Below are 14,164 nucleotides of genomic sequence, written 5' to 3'. Positions count from 1 at the left end.
AAATTCTACTCCTAATCTTTGTTTTTTAGGTTTGTGCATATCTCTTTTTCTCCTATCTCTCCTAACTCCTCTACTTTACTTCTACCTGCTACCTTGCCCTCCTGTTACTTAACCTACCCCACCCCAGCAATCCTTCCTTATCCTCCCATTCCCCTAAATCTAAACCCCCTTCTATATCTCTTTTTAAACTTATTCCCGCACCTTCCCCTCTAAAGATCCCTCCTTTATCCTCTCCCCCCTCCCTAGCCCCATAGAGTTTTATTTCTTTCTAAATTTAGAAGGCTTTTACACTGTTCTAAATGTGCACGTATTTTCCCCTCTTAAACCCATTTCCGATGAGAGTAGGTTTCCAGAACTAACAGCCCCCCTCCCTCGTCTAATTCCTCTGTATTAGTTCTTCCTCTTGCACCTCACTTGTAAAAGATAATTACTCTTTTAGCTGTACTTGTATGGTTTTACTTTTTGAAGTCATATCATAGTCAGGTCTACCCCAATCGTCCTTATAAGTTACCTAATTACTAGTAACAATCTTAGACGTAGCTTTTAAATTTTTCATACATAAAAGGTAAACATTCTATCCTCATTTAGTCCCTTGTAATTGGTCATTGGTATGTACCTTACATATCTCTTGGCTCTTGTATGTTAAATCTTTTATTGAGTTCAGGGCATCGTGGTGTTGTTTTTTTTTTTAACAAAGACCTGAAAGTCTGACAATTGATCAAATGACTTTTTTTTTTCATTCAGAATTATGCTTAGCTTTTCTGGGTATGATATTTTTGGCCAGAAACCCAGTTCTTTTGCTCTTCAATACACAGTGTTCCAAGACCTTCGATCTTTTAGTATCACCATTTCTAGGTCTTGTGTGATTCTAATTGTGGTACTATAGATATAAATTGTTTTTTTTTTCTTGTTGCTTGTAATATTTTGTCCTTGATCTGGGGGTTTCAGAATTTGATTATAATATTCCTGTGATTTTTCTTCAGAGGATCTCTTTCAGGTGGTGATCAGTGGATTTTTTTCTATTTCTACTTTCCTCTCTTGTTCTAATGCTTCAGGACAATTTTCTTAATTATTTCTTGTTTTATTGTATCAAGATTCTTTCTTGATTAAAACTTTCAGGTAGTTCAGTTATTCTTATGTTTTCTCTTTTTGATCTGTTCTCTAGATTCACTGTTTTTCTTATGAGATGTTTCGCATTCTCTTCTATTTTTTCATTTTTTATGTTTCATTTATTTCTTCATCTCTTATAACTTTACTAGCTTCCCCTTGCCCATTTCTGATTTTTAAGGACTCATTTTCTTCCTTAAGATTCTGGATATCCTTTTCTAATTTGTTGACTTTCTTTTCATAATCTTCTTGTTTTTCTTGCATTATTCTTATTTTTCTTTTTAGTTTTTCCTCAATCTCTCTCATTTGATTTTTAAAGTCTTTTTTAAGTGCTTCAATGGATTCTTTTTAGGCAGGTGACCATTTGACTTTCCTTTGGGGTAGAAGAGGGTTCTTTGCTTCAATATCCTCCTCTGAAGATGAACCCTCATCTTCTCTATTCCCATAGTAGCTCTCTATGGTTGGATTCTTTCTCCTTAGCCTGTGCATTTTTTTTTAAGTACTAATTTAGTTTTGATAATCACCTCTATTCCTGGGGTATGGTGGATGGTGCCTCTGATCCTTTTCAGTTCTCCCTTCTGACCTTAAACTCAAACCAAGACCTCCAGTCTTCTGTAAGTGCCCACAGCAGAGGCATCCCCACCCCACTGCTTCTGCATTCGCTGGGCATGTGCTGGTTCCTTCTAACTCCCACTGCCTCGCTGCAGCACAGCTTGGTCTGGCATTCCTTGTCAGTAGAAGTTCCCTCAGTCTTCGCCAGGTCAGATGCCCAACTCCCCTCCCTGTTCCCGAGGGTGAAAATTCCTGCGGCTGGGGCTGAGGCAGCCTCCCAAACCAGCTACCTCCAGCTGCTTGCTGTTTAAGCAGAAGAGGCGTTTACTCTTCACTGGGAGAAAATCTCATCCAGGATTTTTCTTCAGATCTTATCCAATTGTCACAGGAGGACTCCTCTTCTGCCCTTACTCTTAAGGGATTTCACGGCTCTATGTTCTCCCAGAAGTGCTATTTCATCTCTTTGTGGAGGAAAAGCTTGAGAGCTTGAAATTCTCTGAACTACCCCGCCATCTTCCCAGAATCCTCTCCAGGACCATCTCTTTTTAAACTCATTTTTTTACACTATGTAGTTTAACTTTTGTGTATAAACAAGCAGATGGCAAATGCTTCAGATGATGTTAGAATAGTCCTTTTGGTGACAGGTTTCTTATTTATAATGACAAAACATTCCAAGAGGAGAGTTCTAAAAGAAAATACATTTATTAAATAGAAAAATAACAGCAATTGGGAAACTGCAATAACTAATTAGCATAATATAAAAAATATAAACATGAACAAGAAAAAAGTTATATATTTGAGTAAGGTACTAAAGAACTTAAGTTAAATAAATAGATAAAACCTTGAATGGGAAGAGTAGAGGATACTCTTAAAGTTATGCAAGAAACTATCACAAAAATTGACCATGTCTAGGACCCAAGGAATCAATCGATCAAAAATTTATTAAGCATCTACTATACACTAGGCTCAAATGATGTAAATACCAATAGTTAAACTATTTTTGAATTTACATTCTAATGGAAAGATGATATAAATGAATGTATAGATGGCAAAGTATTTACTAAGTGCATACTATGTAACAGAAAATTAGAAATTTTAAGGAACCCTCCACTTCCTTGCTTGCCAGGTAGTCAGGATTGCAAGAGGGACTAAGGATACTAAAAGTGCTGATGACAAATGAACTGGCCATCCAGAGATCACAGAAAAAAGTGACAGTTGAAGTTGAGAATTTAGGGAAAGAAAATGTAACCCACTATTCAGATGTATATAAAAGCATGGGATTGGGTTGGCATGTTAGAAGGGTAAGACCTCACATAGGTTCCTTTCTGCCAGACCCCATTGGCACCTTGCTCCAGGTTTCTTACAGATTATAGTTGTGGGAGGTAATAATTTAAGCTGAGAGTTTAACTGAAGAGGCTGCCAAAAACTAAATGGGAAGTGATGGCAGCAGCGGTGGTGGTAAGCCTACTATATCCACTCAATAGAGAGATAGCATTCAAAATCATCCCCCAGACTAGAAGGAGAAACGATGGAGGTTATATTATTATTTTTGTTGTTGTTGTTACATTACCCTAATCTAGACCATCACTGAAGGAAGACAATCCTTTTATTCCTCCCTGATTCCCCATTTTACTCCCCACAGAGTGATTCTAACCTTCTTCTCTCTTAAATTTTACCACACTTTTCCCACTCTCTCACCTGAAGATTCCATCTCTTACTCTACTGAGAAAATGGTGGCTATTTGTTATAAGCTCCCTCTTCTCCCTTTCTTTACATCTTAAAACCCTGTAATATCATCTTCCTGCCTTACCTCCTTTTCTCAGTCAATAATAATGAGGTGGTCCTTCTCATTGGCAAGGTCAACCTCTCTACATATGCCTTTGGTCCCATCCCCTAACATCCTTGCTAGCAGAGTACCACTCAGTCATCCCCTATCCCGTTGATTTTTTCCTGTCTACTAGTTCCTTTCCTACTACCTTCAAAACGCCCTTCTTCCCCCATCCTTAAAAAAAAAAAATCTTCACTAAACTCTGTTAACTGACGGCTATCATCTCCTATCTCACCTTCCTTTCTTGGACAAACTGGTAGAAAAAAACCTGTCTATGAACTTGTTCTTGTCTCACACTCAATTCTTTGCAAATATGGCTTCCAATCTCATCGTGGGGATGAAACTGTTCTCTCCAAAGTTAACAATGACTTCTTAATTGACAATCTGATATCTTTTCTCAATTTTCTTCCTGCTTCTCCTCTCTGATGCTTTTTTGGTATTATCTTATTTTTGCTCTTTTTTATTTTCATTTTTAACTTTCAATTAACAAGCTTTTAAAATTATTTGGCCCTTTCCACTATCCCCTCCTAATTAAGCAAATGAAAACAAAGTCCCCAAAAGTAAAGCCCTCAATACGTAGCTGCTTAGTCTGACAAAATAAATTCCCACGTTAGCCATGTCCAAAAACGTATTGTCCTTTCTATGTTTTAAGTTCATCCCCTCTCTGTCAGGAGATGAGTAGTATGTTTCATCTTTTCTTGGGGCTTGTTGTGGCTGGCACGATAAAAATATTCTTGTTATATATCTCTATCTATCATTATAAATGTATATAAAGTTATATATGTGTGCATATATGGCTATATAGTAATATAAATGTATATGGTTATAGACACACCTAGTTACATACTTATATATGTATGTGTATATAGTTATATGTACATATATATAGTTATAGATGTATATATAACTATATAGATCAGGGCTGCTTAAATTTTTTCCACTCACGACCCCTTTTCAACCTAAGAAATTTTTACGCGACACCAGGTCTATAGGTATGTAAAACAGGTATATAAATCAAATATTTACAGATCATAAATCATAAAGAAATTTATTTTATAACAATTCTGTGGTATACATATAATTTTGCCATTTATTAAAGATGAAAGCACATTAGCATACTAATGAGATGGATTTGCTTGTTTATTGTTACATAAAGAATTAAATCTTGGTGGAATATCTTATATTGATATTGCGGTCATTGTGCATTCAGAAACCTTTCACTGTTGCAAAATTTTTTGTGACCTCCTCCCCACATTCAGTTACATGACACCATATGGAGTTGCAACCCATAGTTTAAGAAGCACTGGATAGATAATGACACATCTAGTTTATATATACATATACTTATCTACGTTTTTAACATGACTTGACATTTACCATGCTGCTAAAGTGTACTTCAAGACAGTCACAAGGGAAACTGGTGAAAGACATTTGGAACCAAATTACTATTAACTACCAACATCCAGGAGCTGATACAAAGTGAAGTGAGCAGGATTAGGAGAACATTATACATGGTAACAGCAATATTGTAGCAATGATCAATGGTGAAGGACTTAGCTACTCTGATCAATACAATGATCCAAGACAATTCCAAATGGTTCATGTTGAAAAATGTTTTCCAGAGAGAGAGAGAGAGAGAGAGAGAGAGAGAGAGAGAGAGAGAGAGAGAGAGAGAGAACTAATAAACTCTGAGTGCAGATTGAAGCATAAAATACTTTCTTTATGTTTCTTGATTTTTATTAGTGCTTTTTGCAACATGGCTAATATGGATGTATGTTTTGTATGATTTTACATACATAGCTGATATATTACTTGCAATATAGGTGGGAGAGGGGCAGGAGGGAAGGAGAAAATTTGTAACTCAATTTTGAAAAAATTAATTAAAATTAATAAAATGTATAAAATTAATAAAAAAAAATTTAAACAATTGAAAAAAGAGAGACTACTAGTTGGTATAATTAGGAAAACCACTGTCCTTATGACAGGAACTCATTGAATCACTTCAATGTGAGTTTGGAAGTGGTCTACTCTACCAACTATGCATACCTTTTGAGAATTCTCATGAGAGCTCTCCTCTCCTCACCAATGAATGGCATTGTCTAAGAGGCTGAGACAATCCAATGAGATAGAGAAGAACTCTGAGATTCAGAATATCATAAATGACAAGTTGTGAGTATGCAGGGCTGGTAACCTTTCTCATCAGTGTTGGCCAAGACAATACAAGAATCAGAATTCCTTTTGTCCTAAGATTGAAGTTGAATGAGGAACCCTGGAAAGGATGTGTGTGGCTCATTATGATGTGTGGAAATTCAAGTTCCCTCAGAGAAGCATAATTGGTTCATGATAAGGCTGACTGGAGAATCAGTTTGAACACTGAGTCTTGTTTCAACCCACTGCATTCTTTTCTGTTCCCCAATTCAAGGCAATGCCCCAACTCTATTATGTCACTTGGCATACTATTATAGCATTGAGCATAGTACTCATCTTACGTTTTGCTTAATTCACCATATTAAAATAAAACACAGAGAATTTCATATTTTGGACCAACTAGAATAATATCTCTTGCTACTGACTAATAGGTATGAAATTGAGACACTAGAAATAATATAGATTATGCTGCAAATAAAATGTGTAAGAAGCACAGAAAAAGAGATTGGTTTAAACCTTTTCTTTAGTAAAACTAAAAATATTAATCAATAACATATTCCTTGGAAAAAAAACACCCTTTTCCTAGAACCTTTGAAAAAACCCTTGGAAAATGGATGATAGGTTGAGGACAAAAAAGGTTTTTCTTAGAGAAACATATTAAGGATGGCACTCAGCTCTTTATTTTATTCACATCATTTTCTCTCCACCCACTTGAAGTGATTACCAGAAATATTGGAATCTTTCTCTTTTTTCCAAATTTAATTTAATTTAATCTTTTGTTACATTGTAAGTTCCAAAATGTTGCCCTCCTTTGTTGGATAGCTCTCTCTATATATAGCTTAATGATAAATTAAAATAGAAAATTAAATAAAAATTATAATGATAAATTAAATTTAAAAAATTGAGGGGCATCTAGGTGGTGGCAGTGGATAGAGCACTGGCCCTGGAGTTGGGAGAACTTGAGTTCAAATCCGGCCTCGGACACATAACACTCATTAGCTGTGTGACCCTGGGCAAGTCACTTAACTCCATTGCCTAGCCCCTAAAAAAAATGTATGAAAAATTATTTCTGACACACATGAATCTAAAACATGGAGTGTGGCATTAGTATTAATATTTCTTCTTTGATAATATACATTGACCATTTATCTGCTTGGGAATGGCTCTTAAACTTATAAATTTGAACCAGTTCATTGCATATCTTAGATGCGACCTTTATCAGAGAAATTTGCTACAAAAATTTTTCCCCATTTTCTTATTTCCCTTCTGTTTTTTTTTTACTATATTGGATTTATTAGTGCAAAAGCTTTTAATGTTATACAATCAAAATTGTCTATTTTATCTCATGTTATCACTTGTTTAGTCATGATCTGTTCCCTAGCCATAGTTTTGAAAAGTAATTTCTTCCATTTTTTAAAAATGTGTTTATTATTACAACCTTTCATATTTAGGTCATGCATCCATTTGGAGCTTATCTTTGTGTATAGCATGAGGTGTGCTTCTAAACCTGATTTCTGTCAGCCTACTGTCTAGTTTTCCCAGCAGTGTTTGTCAGTGAGTTCTACTAATAACTAGGGACTTTGGAATTATTGGGCATTATGCTAATTTCTTTGTTTGATTTGATATCTTATGTGCCCAGTTGTGTTCCACTGATCAGCCTCTTTATAATTTTTTTGAATTTTTTTCACTAGTTAGTATTTTATTTTCCCCCACTTACATGCAAAAACAATTTTCAACATTCTCTCCTAAAACTTTGAGTTCCAAATTCTCTCCCTTCCTCCCTTCCTCCCTCCTACCCCCACTCCCCATTGAGAAGGCATGCAATTTGATATAGGTTATACATGTGTAGTCATGCAAAACATTTCCATAATAATCATATCATAAAAGAAAACATAGACAAAAAGAAAATTCTAAAAAAATAAAAAAGTATGCTTCAATCTGTATCCAGACGCTATCAGTTCTTTCTCCGAAGATGAACAGAATTTTTCATCATAAGTCCTTCAGAGTTGTCTTGGATGGTTGTATTGTTGAGAACAATGAAATCATTTGTAGCTGATCATCTTAAGATATTTGCTATACCTTTGTACACAGTACATCTCATATCAACCCATGCAAGTCTTTCAAGGTTTTTATGAGAGCATCTTGCTCATCATTTCTTATAGTACAATAGTATTCCATCATAATCACATACCACAACTTGTGCAGCCATTCCCAAATTGCTGGGCATCCCCTCAATTTCTAATTCTTTGTACCCAGAAATGAGCTACTAGAAAGATTTTTGTATATATAAGTCCTTTTCTTTTTTGCTTTTTATCTCTTTTGGGATACATACCTAGTAGTGGTATTGCTAGGTCAAAGGGAATGCACAGTTTTATGGCCCTTTGGGCATAGTTCCAAATTGCTCTACAGAATGATTGAATCAGTTTACAACTCCACCAACAGTGCGTTAAAGTCTCATTTTTCCCACATCCCTTCCAACATTTGCCATTCACCTTTTGTGTCCTATTAGCCAAGCTAATAGGTATTAAGTAGTACCTCAGAACTGTTTTAATTTTCATTTCTTCAATCAATAGTGATTTAGAGCCTTTTTTCATATGGCTATAGATAGCTTTGATTACTTCATCTGAAAATGACCATGTCTTTTGGTCATTTGTCAATTGGGGAATGGATATTATTTTTATAAATTTGACTCAGTTCTCTATATGTTTGAGAAATTGAGCCTTTATCAGAGAGACTTGCTTCAAATTTTTTTCACAACTACTATTGCTGTATTTCCCTCCATCTTATTCCCCACCATATGTATTCTGTTCTTTCTCTCTCCTTTCACCCTGTCATTCCTAAAAAGTGTTTTGCTTCTGATTACCCCCTCCCCCAATCTGCCCTCCCTTCTGTTACCCTCCCCCTTTTCTTATTCCTTTCCCCTCCTACTTTCTTGTAGGGTAAGATAGATTTCTATATCCAACTGAGTGTGTATGTTATTCTCCCTTTGAGCCAATTGTGATGAGAGTAAGATTCACTCACTCCCCCTCTCCTCCCCTCCCCTTTTATCCCCTCCACCGTAAAAAGCTTTCTCTTACCTCTTTTATGTGAGATTATTTATCCCATTCTACCTCTCTTTTTCTGTTTCTTCCTCTTTTTCTGTTTCTTCCAGTACATTACTCTCTCACCTTTTAATTTTATCATCCCTTCATATTCAACTTACACCTCTACCCTCTGTCCATATATATTCCTTCTAATTACCCTAATAATGAGAATGGTCTTATACATCACAAATATCATCTTCTCATGTAGAAATATGAACACTTTAATCTTATTAAGTCCCTTATGATTTCCCTTTCCTGTTTACCTTTGTATGCTTTTCTTGAGTCTTGTATCTGAAAGTCAAATTTTCTATTTAGCTCTGGTCTTTTTATCAATAATGCCTGAAAGTCTTCTATCTCATCAAATACTCATTGTTCCCTGAAGGATTATACTCAACTTTGATGGGTAGGTGATTCTTGGTTGTAATCCTAGTTCCTTTACCCTCTGGAATTTCGTATTCCAAGCCCTCCAATCCCTTAATGTAGAAACTGCTAAATCTTGTGTTATCCTTACTATTGCTCCATGATACTAAAATTATTTCTTTCTGGCTGCTTGCAATATTTTCTCCCTGATATGTTAGCCCTGGAATTTGGCTATAATATTCCTTGGAGTTTTCATTTTGGGATCTCTTTCAGCAGGTGATCAGTGGATTCTTTCAATTTCTATTTTACTTCTGGTTCTACAAAAGCAGGTCAGTTTTCCTTTATAATTTCTTGAAAGATGATGTCTAGGCTCTTTTTTCTTAATCATGGCTTTCAGGTAGTCAAATAATTTTTAAATCCTCTCTCCTGGATTTATTTTCCAGGTTAGTTGTTTTTCCAATGAGATATTCCACATTGTCTTCTATTTTTTCATTCTTTGGTTTTGTTTTATAATTTCTTGATTTCTCATAGAGTCATTAACTTCTATTTGCTCCATTCTAATTTTTAAGGAATTATTTTCTTCAGTGAGCTTTTGAACCTCCTTTTCCATTTGGACAATTCTACTTTTTAAGGTATTCTTATCCTCCTTGGCTTTTTGAACCTCTCTTTTATCATTTGGCCTACTCTGGTTTTTAATTTTTTTTTTTTTAGGCAATTGAGGTTAAGTGACTTGCCCAGGGTCACACAGCTAGTAAGTGTCAAGTGTTTGGTATAAGGCTGGATTTGAACTCAGGTCCTCCTGACTTCAAGGCCAGTGTTCCATCCACTGTGCCACCTAGCTGCCCCCCTAGGCTGTTTTTTAAGGTGTTATTTTCTTCAGTATTTTTTGTGTCTCCTTTACCAAGTTGTTGACTCGTTTTTCATGATTTTCTTGCATCACACTCATTTCTCTTGCCAACTTTTCCTCTACCTCTCTTTCTTGACTTTTGAAATCCTTTTTGAGCTCTTCCATGGCCTGAGACCCATTCATATTTTTCTTAGAGGCTTTGGATATAGGAGCTTTGACTTCACTGTCTTCCACTAAGTGTGTGTTTTGCTCTGCCTTGTCATCATAGAAACTTTCTATAGTCAGAGTTTTTCTATTGTCTGCTCATATTCCCAGTCTATTACTTGACTTTTAAGTTTTTGTTAAAATAGGGCTTTGCTTCCAGAGTAGAGGGTACACTGTCCCAAGCTTCAGGGGGGTTGTGCATCTGTTTTCAGAGCTATTTCCAGGGACCTGTAATGGGTTTAGTAAGTCATAGACCTCATCCTTAGTGGATTCTCCTAATTTCATCCCAGGCTATTCTACAGTTTCCTAATTCTTTTACTGTGTCCATTAAGATTTATAGTATCATCTTCTAAGATCTAAACCAAGGATATACTCCAAATATCAGTAATCTCCTGTGGCTGTTAGCACTCATGCAATTATGGTACTTTTCAACCAACACCCTCATATTTTCCCCTAAACCAGTATATACTTCCTTAAACATAGTTTTGGGAGAATCTAATGTTGAGGGTAAAGCTACCACCAATGCCAATGGAGTGGAGAAATCAGGGCCTTCCTCAGCATGGTGCACTGTAGGATAGGTAAAATGGGCAGAAAAGCAAGAGAGGTAGTTTCTGTGGCCATTATTAGACCTTTATGTCAATATCTATTCTCCTCAACTAGATAGTAACTCATCAAGGGGAGAGACCATGGCTTTAACATCTTTACATTCTCAATGACTGACAGTAAGTTCTCAATAGATGATGATGATAACTTTGGGAATTAATTCTGATGCAGTAGCTTTGCGGCCAGAAAACCTGGGTCAAATCCCAACTTTGTCACTTATTAAGTCTTTTGCCATCTCTGGGCTTCAATTTCTTTATCTGTTAAATAAGAGGGTTGACTCAATGACTTTTGAGGTCTCTCCCAATTATAAATCTGTGTTCCAATAATATCTAATGAAATGAAATGTCATATTTGTAAAAGTATAAGTTACATCTAAATAGGCTCAATATTCAAATGGTTGTGTGTTCTCACTGATTCCAAGGTTCTCTCTAAACATGCAGATCATAATCTATTCATGGATGCCCATCCTACGTGATTCTTTTCCAACTTCTCCCTGAAGTTTGCCATAGGGTATCCATTCAATGTCCAGGATGCCATTTTTGTTTTTTCTCAACATCACAAAGTTATCAGTGGGGAACTCTAGCTTTCTAGTTGTCATTCCTTGATCTTGGGACATCACCCATCTTTCTTTCCTACAATTCCTTGATTATGTCTTATTCTTCTTTAGAGTTTTTCATTAGTTGCAGCCAGCTTAACCTACCTTGTATTTCTCCAGTGCCCAATATATGATACCTATTTTGAGCTCCATGGAGACAACATATTCTATGTTATTACTGCCATATAACAACAGTGGGAGATAATACTGTTGAAAATATGGGACTTTGCTTGAATGAGAAGCTTAGGGTCAGTAAAGGAGCTTTGCAACTTCCTGAAAGCAATTGAACCTAAAGGCTCAATTCACTGTCCATCTTTACTGTCTCAGTTATGCATATCAAAGTTATTGAGTGTGGTTCCAAATGCATATTGAAATATGGGCAACAGACATTCTTCATTCGCTTGGACTTTGAGTTATTAAGATCTCTCTCAGGAGCCTCTGCAGTTTCTGGGACTTGATGAAAATGGCACAATGTCATCTGCCAACAGGAACAGCTGGAATATCTTATCATCCACAGGGAATCCTTCTTAGACTTAGACTAGACTTGGGACTTTTACATTAACATGATAAATACTTTTAGCTTAGATAAAGGTCACAGAGACTAAGCGCACAGAGACTATGTCCTTAAAATGAGATCTCTTTGAAAGTAATATATTTATACACACACTACATATATATATATGATATATATACATATATATCATATATATATATATAATACACACACTATATATATGTACTGTATGTATACACACACACACACTGATGGGGTAAGAGCTCACTATTTGAAAAAAAGAATCTAGTAGGAAAACTGGAGAGTAGTCTAGCAAAAACTAGGTGTAGACCAACATCCACACCTTATACCAAGATAAGCTCTAAATAGATATATGATTATATAAAGGGCAATATTATAAGTAAATTTGGGGAGCATGGAAAAAATTACCTGTCAGATTGATAAATAGGGGAAGAAGTCATCACCAAATAAGAGATAGAAGTTCATTGGAGGTAAAATGGATAATTTGAATACATTAAATTAAAAGGGTTTTGCACAAAATAAACCAATGTGTCCAAAATTAGAAGGAAAACAGAAACTAGGGTGGAGTCCCAATAAGTTTCTCTGATAAAGTTCTCATTTCTCAAATATATAGAAGACTGAGACAAATTTATAAAACTCAAAGCTATTTTTAATTAACAAATGACCTAAGGATATGAATAGGCAGCTTTGAGAAAAAGCAATCAAAGCTATTAATAGTCTATGAAAAAATCCTTGAAATCACCAGTTCAAGCAAATCTGAGGTACTATCTCATACTCATCAGATTAGCTAAGATGTCAGAAAAAACAAAATTACAAAAGCTAAAGGGGATGCAGAAAAACTGGGACACTAATGCACTGTTGGTGGAGTTGTGAACTATTTCAACCATTCTCAAGAACAATTTGGAACTATACCGAAAGGGATTAAAACAGAGCATACCCTTTGACCAGTAATATCACTACTAGGTCTGTATTCTAAAGAGACAAAAAAAGTGAAGGGAAAACCTATTTGTACAAAAATATTTATGGCAGCTCTTTTTGTGGTGGCAAAAATAGGAACTAGAGGGGATGTCCATCAAATGGGGAATGGCTAAACAAGTTGTAGTTTATGATTTTGATGGAATATCATTGTACTGTAAGAAATGATGAACAGGGAGTTCCACTTCCAGGAGCCAAGACGGTGGAGTAAGAAGTAAGTTGCTCTTACCATCCCTTATTAACCTCTGGAAGCCCAGAAAATATCACCCCAGGAAAATGCCTGGAACAGCTGAACCAGAAGAAAGATGGGGTGCAGCAGTCCGGTAGCCCAGGTAGCTTGAGGGATTAATGGGAAAGGCCCCTCTTATCCTGAGGGAAGTGGAGCAGTACAGAACGGGAGGCATTGCAGTAAGCTAGCTGAAAGCTGCACCTCAGCATACCAGGGAAAGATCCTGAACTCCAGGTGGTGGAGCAGGCAAACACCAACACCAGGACCCCCAAGTGCCTCAGTAGGAACAGTGGAAACAGTGGAAACAGGCTCAGAAAGTCATCACATGCCTCGGTGTTCTACAGCAGTCAAATCTCTCAGTGCCTCAACAAATCTCGAGGAAGTGCTCCAAGGGCCCCAGGCAGAGAAACATTCACCTGAAAGGAGTTGAAGAACATGAAAGGAGGGAAGTGAAAGGCTCAGGGGAGCAGGCAAGGGGGTCAGACTACCCAATCCTACCCCTAGAGCTCCAGTATTGCTGATCCCAGCCCAACCCCAGGTAAGCTGCCAGAACCCTGCAGCCACCAACTGGCAGCAGTTGAGGCCCCAGAACACAAGCTAGTGACCAGGCCCCAGGCTCCCAGCACAAGAAGCTTGGGTCAGTGCCCCCTGCCCCCCAGCAGGAGAGCTCAATTTTTTTAAAGGCCAGGAAATAAGCAAACACCATGAGCAAAACGAAATGTACTATAGATTCTTATTATGGGAACAGTGAAGTTCAAGGCAGAAATTCTGAAGAGACAACACTGTCAACAAACTCAAATCTGGAACCTCAAAAGGGAACATGAACTAGTTTGAAGCCCAAAAAGTTTTCTTGGAAGAGCTCAAGGAGGATTTTCAAAGTCAAATAAGAGAGGTGGAAGAAAAATTGGAAAAAGAAATGCAAGAGAGAGTCAATAACTTGGAAAAGGAAAGACAACAATTAACTGTAGAAAACAAGTCCTTAAAAAATACAATTGGCCAAAGTGAAAAAAAGTACACTGAAGAAAACAACTCCTTAAAAAGCAGAATTGGTCAAACAGAAAAGGAGACATAAAAACTCACTAAGGAGAAGAATTCCTT

At 36.5% G+C, this 14,164-nt stretch overlaps 1 protein-coding gene across 1 annotated transcript in view; it reads left to right on the top strand.

The window, feature by feature from the left end:
- The window catches only part of CCDC175 (coiled-coil domain containing 175), a 108,189-nt gene that overhangs the window by 12,527 nt on the left and 81,498 nt on the right, over positions 1–14,164 (top strand).

This window comes from Phascolarctos cinereus, unplaced genomic scaffold (genome assembly GCF_003287225.1).
Source record: "Phascolarctos cinereus isolate Bilbo 61053 unplaced genomic scaffold, phaCin_HiC Scaffold_3;HRSCAF=262, whole genome shotgun sequence".
In the NCBI taxonomy this organism is placed as follows: Eukaryota; Metazoa; Chordata; class Mammalia; order Diprotodontia; family Phascolarctidae; genus Phascolarctos; species Phascolarctos cinereus.
This window is presented reverse-complemented; position numbering and strand designations above follow the sequence as displayed.